This window comes from Oratosquilla oratoria, chromosome 14 (genome assembly GCF_046742065.1).
Source record: "Oratosquilla oratoria isolate Oo_2021 chromosome 14, ASM4674206v1, whole genome shotgun sequence".
In the NCBI taxonomy this organism is placed as follows: domain Eukaryota; kingdom Metazoa; phylum Arthropoda; class Malacostraca; order Stomatopoda; family Squillidae; genus Oratosquilla; species Oratosquilla oratoria.
The window spans coordinates 68106513-68116512 of NC_134790.1; the positions used below are offsets into that span (position 1 = coordinate 68106513).

General features: G+C 46.2%; 1 protein-coding gene across 2 annotated transcripts in view; it reads right to left on the reverse strand.

Annotated features, from left to right (window-relative positions):
• Positions 1-10000, reverse strand: part of LOC143032910 (methyl farnesoate epoxidase-like) — a 73695-nt gene that overhangs the window by 59791 nt on the left and 3904 nt on the right. The window contains exon 1 of one of the 2 annotated variants that reach the window (XM_076198169.1): positions 7394-7534. The exons of the other annotated variant lie outside the window; for it this stretch is intronic. The gene's annotated coding sequence lies outside the window, so the exon portion shown is untranslated. Of the gene's footprint in view, positions 1-7393; positions 7535-10000 lie in introns of those variants that run through there. 2 annotated transcript variants of the gene reach the window in all.

A 10000-nucleotide genomic window follows, 5' to 3' on the forward strand; every position in this document is an offset into this window, starting at 1 on the left:
ACACACACACACACACACACACACACACACACACACACACACACACACACACACACACACACACACACACACACACACACACACACACACACACACACACACACACACACACACACACACACACACACACACACACACACACACACACACACACACACACACACACACACACACACACACACACACACAAAAGATATATTCATAAAAAACTATGTCAATAATTAATTAAATACATTACACACACACACACACACACACACACACACACACACACACACACACACACACACACACACACACACACACACACACACACACACACACACACACACACACACACACACACACACACACACACACACACACACACACACACACACACACACACACACACACACACACACACACACACACACACACACACACACACACACACACACACACGCACACGCAACACACACACACACACACACACACACACACACACACACACACACATATATATATATATATATATATATATACACATATATATCATATATATATATTTATATATATATATATATATATACATATATATATTTATACATATACATATATATATATGTTTGTATACCGCGGGAGTAAATTTTCTCTTAGGCAGGCTTGGTTAAAAGCAACTGCAAATTCAACACTGATCAATTTCTTCTTCAGAGCTTCCAGCTTCCTGAAGGTATCCTTTATAGCAAGGGGTAAAGGAAAAAGTAGATTTCCTATTCCCGTCATTATTGACGTTTCGACTCTACCTGAGTCATTATCAAAATACAAAGATGGAAGAAATGCATGGGTTTATATATTACAGAGATACAGAAATACAGCGTGTGATTGGCTGGAAGGATGAACTTTTTTGGTCCCCTCATGGTTGAGAGGGCGGGACAGTTTCCCACGTACGCTCATTGGCTGGCTTGTCCGCTCTCTCGAGCCTCGCTACCCCGGGGGTGTAGTGTGATGTTTTCTGTCCTGCCTCGGGGCTTGCTTCTCCTGGAAGGCTTAATACTATGCAGGATAGTAGGGGCGTCTTGGTGGGAATTCAGAGACGGCCTACTATCCGCAATATATAAAGCTTCAAGAGAGGCAAGGCGGTTCTTGTCGGACTCTCTCTGAATGATGACAGTGTTCTGCCGAAGGACATCACCTGTGAGATGCTGGCCATGTCTCTCCAGGAAGTGACGTTTGGGACCTCCTTGAGTCAGATGATAGCTCAGGCGCCTGGAGAGTCTGGTAGTAGTCAACCCTATGTAAGCATCGTAGGGCGTACAGTCCCTATTTGGGCAAGAAAATTTGTACACAAGGCAGGTATTTTCCATATCTCCTGGGCGTGGTGAACTATCGTTCTTCATGATTGTGGCACATGTGTCCAGGTCTGGGTATTTGATATTCCCGCGCGCATGGCGTGATCATGATTGACACCCATAGGCATACGACACACATACATTTGTAAACACATGTCAGGATAGTAGACACTTAATCCCATGTGTAACGGAGCATAGGGACTATGTATGATAGATGACCTAGCTAGGACAATTCAGGCTAAGATTCTGTTGTACATATCATCCATTACCTTTGCCACGCTGACGTCATGACGTCACGGCATAGTTCCCGCCAACGGATAGTTGGAGTAAAGACATTATGGTGATAGGACCTTGTCGGGCCAGTGGGCGTGAACTATTTACATTGTGACATTAGTGCTGTACAATATTCACTGTTTTATATTGATAGGGCTCCCTTTATGTATCCAAGCCTATGGATACAGAAGTACTTGATTATATATAGAAACCTAGGTACATATTTTCATACCCTAGCACACGGGGTACTTTATGCATGCCAATACTCGACCGTTCATGCATAACATGGCACAGTGAAAGTTTAAGTGATACTTCTGTACTTATCAGTGATTCCGTTGTGCATAAGTTCTGTGATAACATAGTGCGTATGTTCTGTGTTGATTACTTTGTGCATAAGTTCAGTGCTAACTTTGTGCGTATGTTCTGTGGTGATTACTTTGTGTCTTAGTGCGTACGTTCTGTGGATTATTAGCCGGTGTTTACCCAAGCCTATTTCGCGCGCAAATTCCTGCCCGCGGTAAGGCGTCAGTAGCCCCCTCTCCCTCCGAAGAGACCTCCCACGTTCACCGCCTGCCAGTCTAGCCGGGGGCCTACTGAACACTCACCTCACGCGCGTGTTGATTTACGTGCATAGCATATCTCGCCCGCCAATCGGCCGATTTTGACGAAACCAACGCCATGGCGACGCCAGATCAGTCATCTCCCGACAACCCACAGCCATACACTTCCATAGCGCACGGAAGCACGACCCGAGATGAGCAAGATGTACTCAGGTTGTTAGCGAGCTCCCTCGCTCGCCTTATCACCCCCCCCCCCCGACACATGGAGATAACTCCACGGATTCCACCAAATCACCCATCGTCTCTCCAAAGCCACCTCCCATACTGATGCCGGAGATGTCATACAGGGAATTTGACGCATGGTCCGCCAAATTCGACGATTTCTCCACCCTAACAAACTTCCATTCGCTAAAGCACAAGCAACAAATAGCCACACTCCGGGCATACCTACATGACGGAGTACGGTCACTCCTAGAGGACACTCTCGGTGTACCACGCGACTCTACTCTCCGCGTACAAGAAATCTTGAGCAAACTTCGAGCGCATTATAGGGAGAAGTGTAATGAGTCCGTACGACGATTGGCATTTACAAATTGCAAGCATGAGAATGGAGAATCGGTCAACGCCTTCTACGAGCGTCTATCACAGCTCACACGTGAAGTTGAGCTGTGCACCGGGTTAAATTGCCGTGAGACACAATTGAAACACCAACTCATCATAGGTCTACGAGACGTCGAAACCGTACGCCAACTCCTACAAACGAGTTCCAGCGCGACACTAGAGAATTTTTTATCGATCGCTCGTGCAAGGGAAGCAGCTCGTGGCACTACGGACGCTATACACCGTGTGTCACAACAACCCACCTCGGGAATGGCCTGCGCTGTGTCAACATACAAGAAGATGCAACGCACGGCCCGGGGTCCCACAGGCGGCACCCCACCAGGGAGTGAGGCCTGTCCAGGGTGCGGTATCTTCCCCAAACACCCACGAAAAACGTGTCCAGCTCTTACGCATGTCTGCAGGATTTGCTCCAAGAGAAGACATTTCGAGAAGGTGTGCAATTCATCCACGGCCGCCCCGAAACCCATCCCGCCACCGAAGCAGAAGAGCCAACGACCTCGGAAGATGGCCATAGTGTCAAGCCTATCTGCCAACATACGGGCGGCAGATGGGAGGATCGGACCCCCGACTCCTACCATCTCTGTGAGGGTCAAATTTGGTGACGTTGAAAGCAATGTTCGATTCATCCCGTACACCGGATCTGATACAACGGTCATTGGGTGCCAGCACATGAAGGATCTGGGCATCAGCACTCGCAGCCTCAACCCAGTAAAGGACCTGGCCCTGCGGAACCCGGACCATACTGCATTCCAAGGACGTACCATCGGCTCCATGTATACTACGATGTCCTTTGGAGACACCACCATCGACGGCTGGATCAATGTTGTGACGCACCTGCCGCGCCCCCTGCTGTCATGGTGGCACTCGATGCAGCTCCGCCTCATACCTTCGTCATACCCTGCCCAACTGCCGAGGGACCAACCAATCGGCAACGCCTGGCGCTTGCAACGGGACGACGACTCGGTACCACAGCCGGTTACACACTCTCCAACGATTACGGCTCACAGCTCCCTCCCGCTCTCTCACGCCCCGCCCCTGTCAACTACAGTAGCTGACCTGCCAGATTGCATCAAGAAGACATGGCCCGACGTCCTTCGACACAAGGAAGACCTCAGGTCCGGCGAGGCCCTTAGAGAAATGACTGGGAGGCCCATGGAGATACATCTCAAGCCAGATGCGAAGCCGTTCGCACTCCACACCGCAAGACGAATCCCACACGCATGGCAAGATGACGTGAAGAAGGAACTCGATGCAATGGTGCACCAAGGCATCATTGAACCTGTTGATGATGCCCCTTCCGTGTGGTGTCACCCCCTCGTAGCGGTGCCGAAACCGAAGGGTGGTGTGCGCATCACAGTGGACACTTCAAAGTTAAACAACCAGGTACTACGCCCAACCCACCCATCCCCCACACCAAGCGAGGCAATCAGTCGCATCGACAGGAAGGCAAAGTACTTCTCAACCTTCGATGCCATCCAGGGATATTGGCAAATCCCCTTAGCCCAGCGAGACCGCCATTTGACGACATTCATCACTCCGTACGGACGATACATGTTCCGCCGGGGCCCCATGGGCCTCTGTTCAACTGGCGACGAGTACAACCGCCGGGGTGACGAGGCCCTCGCAGACATTCCCAACCTTGTCAAGGTCGTGGATGACATCATTATCTGGGACAGCGACTACGGGAAACACCTACGTCGCATCAGTGAAGTCTTGAACCGATGCCGCACTCATGGCATCTCCCTCAACGCTGACAAGATGACTCTTGCTGCTCCCAGTGTCAACTTCTGCGGGTTCACAGTGTCTCAAGACGGCGTAGCCATCGACAGCGAGAAAATAAAGGCAATTACGGAGTTCCCAACACCTTCCAACATCACAGACCTCCGATCGTTTATGGGTCTAGTGAACCAGTTGGGCGAATTCACATCCAACGTCTCTACAACGGCAGACGCTCTTCGCCCGCTACTCAGCCCGAGGAACACCTTCCTCTGGACACCTGCTCAGGAGGACGCCTTCCAAAGGACGAAGCAGGCCCTCGCCCAACCTCCTGTCCTCGCCCATTTCGACCCAAAACTACCGACTGCCCTCCAAACGGACGCGTCTCGTCTGAATGGCATAGGGTACGCCCTCCTACAGGAACATGAAGAGGGAGTTTGGCGACTCGTGCAGTGCGGCTCTCGATTCCTGCAGGACGTGGAAACATGGTACAGCACGATCGAGTTGGAACTGCTGGCTACGGTCTGGGACATGCAGAAGTGCAAATACTTCCTGCTTGGCCTCCAGGACCTCACACACATCACGGATCATCGACCCCTTCTTCCGATCCTCAATACGTACACTCTAGACTGTATTGAGAACCCAAGGCTCCAATGCCTCCGGGAGAAGATTACAGGATTCGTGTTCACCAGCAGATGGCGTAAGGGCTCAGAGTTATGCATCCCGGATGCCCTCTCAAGAGCCCCCGTGGATAAACCTCTGGCAGATGACGTCACCATGGGCGATGAAACAAGCATCTGCATCCGCGACGTGGTGACTCGCAATGTTGCCACGCTCCATGCCCTTTCCGGCTCTCCAACACTCGACACCACGGCAACTCCTCCACACTCAACGGACCCAGTACTCGATGAACTCCGTCAGGCAGCATCTTCGGACCCCACGTACGTGCAACTCGCCTCTTTCGTCGGGAAGGGATTCCCACGATCAAGCATGGAACTCGACGAAGCTCTACTTCCCTTCTGGAAGTTCAGAGACAGCCTCTGCCTCGACGGACCTTTGATCCTCCGAGAGGCACGAATACTTGTCCCCCAAGCTCTTCGCAGAAGTGTGTTGGCTCGACTTCACGACAGCCATCGTGGTATTGAAGCCACCAAACGCCGAGCCAGGCAGACGGTCTGGTGGCCAGGCATCGATTCCGATATCGCCAACACAGTACGCTCCTGCGAGCCATGCCAGATATTGCATCCATTACCTTTGCCACGCTGACGCCATGACGTCACGGCATAATTACCCGCCAACGGATAGTTGGAGTAAAGACATTATGGTGATACGACCTTGTCGGGCCAGTGGGCGTGAACTATTTACATTGTGACATTAGTGCTGTACAATATTCACTGTTTTATATTGATAGGGCTCCCTTTATGTATCCAAGCCTATGTATACAGAAGTACTTGATTAGATATAGAAACCTACGTGCATATTTTTATACCCTAGCACACGGGGTACTTTATGCATGCCAATACTCGACCGTTCATGCATAACAATGATGAGGTCCTTTGTGCGGCTGTTCCTGTAGTACACTACCAGCTTTACACGGTCCAAGATACCCTGCCTTTCCTGGACGTCCTCCTCACGCAAGAAGGTGGCCGTATGAAGACCGAGGTATATATCAAGCCTACCAATCCCGGACTATGCCTGAGCGGTGTAAGTGAATGCCCGCAGCGGTACAAGGACTCTACCATTGCTTCCTTCTACAGAAGAGCCCTTACCCATTGCTCTTCCTGGACGTCTACGCAGAAGGAGTTCGACCGAGCAACACAAATGTTAGTCAACAATGGACATTCCAATCAGGATTGCCAACGTGTCCTGCGTACTGTTCTAAACAAATGGTACGTGGGACAACAGGCCGTGGTTGAAGAAGGAACCACTTACAGCCTCTTCTATAGAGCTTTCATGTCTTCCGCTTACCGCGAAGAAGAGAAGAGTGTGAGAAATATAATTGATAGGAATGTTCAAGTTACTAACCCTCCTTGGAGGTGGGTTCCGTTTGGTTGTACAATGGTTTATAATTTCTAATACAATGAACAATAGTTATAAAACAGTATACAATAAATTTTCGTGATGTTATTATAAAACAGCTCCGGTATGTGTGGAATGTTGACCGAGGGTGTAACAGTGTAAGTGAAGTGAGTGGTGTAAAAATGTGGGAATCCTAAAAAGTGCCATAAGATAACTTATAGTATAAAATAATATAAAGATAAATGTCCAGACAAATAGAAAAAAAAATATCTTATGGCACTTTTTAGGAGGGAACGCGGTCCTACTCAGACTATGTATACGGGCAGCTTCACTCCAGAATCAACTCAGCTCTCGTAGAGGTCGGACGTCTCTGTACTCCAGCTCTCTTAACAAACGCCCAGGAATCTTCGCCGTCCGGTGGTGGCGAGGAGATATATCTCCTTAGCTGCTGCCGGTCTGGCACAGGCCGACCTCTTATTTGACGTCGGCAGGCGGGTTTACACCAAGACAAATACACACATTTCTCAAGTCATGTAATTCTCTGTTTTCAGAGTAGTGCTTGGAAGAAAAGAGGCACACGCACAACTTGCTCGTTGGCTTAGCAGAGGCCCAAACAGTCTCTCACTCAGAACCCTCAATCTGATCGCGGGCTGGTCGACGGAGAGATTTGGGGCACCTCTCTGTCTAACCGGCCCGCAACCAAACGCTGGCCTCTTCGCTGACGCTGGTGAGCGAGTTTACACTTCTGACATTTTACACACAATCCCCAATCGCGTAATTCTTTGTTTTCAGAGTTGTGATTGGAAAGAGATCATACAACACCCGCCCGCCTTCCCCCCCCCCTCGCACCGCCACTGAATCAATTCTACTGACCTTCAAACCCAACCTGGGGAAAAGCAGGCTACTCAGGCCCCACCTGTGGCTTATCAGGAACGTTCTCTACACGCTCGCTGGTGGTGGCGAGGAGATATATCTCCTTTGCTGCTGCCGGCCGACCTCTTCGTTGACGTCGGCAGACGGGTTTACACCACCCGCATGCCACCCCTCGCACCGCCACTGGATCAACTCTACAGGATCTCAAACCCAACCTGAGGAAAAGCAGGCTACTCAGGCCCAACCTGTGGCTTAACAGGAACGCGCTCTACACACGGGAAGTGAACTCTACTCACTTCCCGTAAGATACAAACACACACCTCTCACGAACATAGCCACGACACACGCACAAACATCTACACTTACTTTTTCTTCGACTAAATTTTGCTTCCTTTCTAACTTTCTCTTCTACTACATCTTCTCATTTCAGTTTACCTCCCACTAAAGATTTTTCCGTTTTTCCACCTTTCTCTACTACTACGCCTCCTACCATTTTCTAAATTTTCGTTGGTGATCCTAATCCTACTCCCGGCGTCGGCGCCCCCGTCCAAGCTCCCAGTCCATTTCTCCCGAGCCACGACCACCAACTGCCCCAAATCGCTCGCTAGTTCGCCCGGTGGCAATAGCCCTCTTTTATACGCTACTATCTTTTAATTTTCTTACAGACATTCTTCCCCTCCCACAAAAACCGATCCCGCGCAAGCGGGTGGTCTTTCCTAGGAATTCAGAATTCAGAATTCCTCTGAAGAAGCATAGGGCGAAACCGGTCAGGAATAAACTCAGGAACTCGGAACTAGACCCGTGACTTCTTTTCCCACCTTCATATATATATATATATATATATATATATATATATATAAATATATATATATATATATATATATATATATATGTATATATATATACATGTATATATATATACATATGTATTTATGTATGTATATATATATATATATATATATATATGTATATATATATATATATATACCGGTATATATATACATATATATTATAATAAATCACAAAACCACGTGATTCACCAAATGTGTAATAAAACCACTTGGAAAATAAAATGAAAGGTGACCGAACGTTTTCGTCTGTTTAAGACATTTTCAAAGGTAAAGAGAAAGGTAGCAGTGACATTATATATACAAAAGAAGCACACTAGGGGAGAATTAGGACAGGGCTATTGTGACCTCACTCTCTCCGCACTGCCGGACATTTGACCCGGCTACTGTCAACAATTTTAAATGTTACAAAATTATCTAATTTATACATTCCCCTATTCATATTCATGTTGTTCTCCAATGAAGCTTTTATATAACATGATTCCATGATATTCCTCTCCTTAATGTCCTTACATAAGAAAATTTTCTTTGTGCTACCCCAATCAATGCAATGATTAAAATCCCTTAAATGCAACAACAACCCACATGAAACTTGCCATGTTCTAATGTTATATTTATGTTGGTTTATTCTCAATTCTAAATTCTTGCATGTTTGTCCAATATAATTAAAGTTACAATTTTTGCAAGGGATATTATAAACACTGCCTTCATTACAAGCAGGTGAATTTTTAATCAACCTGTTTTTAACAGTGTTGTTATTTTTAAAGACAACTTGGACACCAAATTTATTAAAAGTACGAGTTAAACTAACAAAATTTTGATGAAAAGGAAGGGTTAAAATATTCTTAAAACTGAAATGCTGATTATAAGTAAGACTATATAAGGATTTCTTCGCTGTCTTTTGATCTACGTCAATTAAGTGTTTTAGATACTTTAATTGATTACTAATGTCATAAATGGTTTCAATTTCTTTGTCTAAAAATTGTGGGCAACAAACTCTAAAGGCCCTTAGAAACATTGAGGTGAATACTGGTACTTTAGTCTTAAGGTGGTGATAAGAATAATAATGAATATATGAAAGGATATTGGTTGGTTTCATGTAAACATCTAATTAAACTTATTACCAAATCAATAAATCATAACATCCAAAAAGGGCAGACTATTGTTCTATTCAATTTCTTTTGTAAATTTAATTGATGGTACCAAACTGTTTAACTTTAATGAAAAATTGTCTAAAGGTTGGTCAATAGGCCACATACACAATATATTGTCAACATATCTATGCCAAATGACTTTGTTAGGAATAATTTTAGGCAAAATATCTCTTTCAAAAAATTGCATATACACGTTGGTCAAAACAGGAGAAAAAGGATTCCCCATTCCCATTCCAAACTTTTGCATATAAGATTTACCATTAAATTCAAATTTTGAATCTAATACTCAATGAGACTGATTATTGTGTGGACCGGCAGAGGCATATAATATATATTTTTTTCAATTCATCTTCTAAACATATGAACAAATCTAAAACGGGAACTCGAGTGAATAAACAAGCAACATCAAAACTAAGAAGACTAAAATCAAAGGAGGGATTTTGACCAGATAGCTTTTCGATGAGATCAACATTGTTTTTTATATGAGAATGAGAAATAATACCTACAAGAGGGCTTAACAGCGACACCAACCACTTAGACAACTTGTAAGTACAAGAACCAATAGAGCTAATGATAGGTCTAGCTGGATTATTGATTTTGTGAGT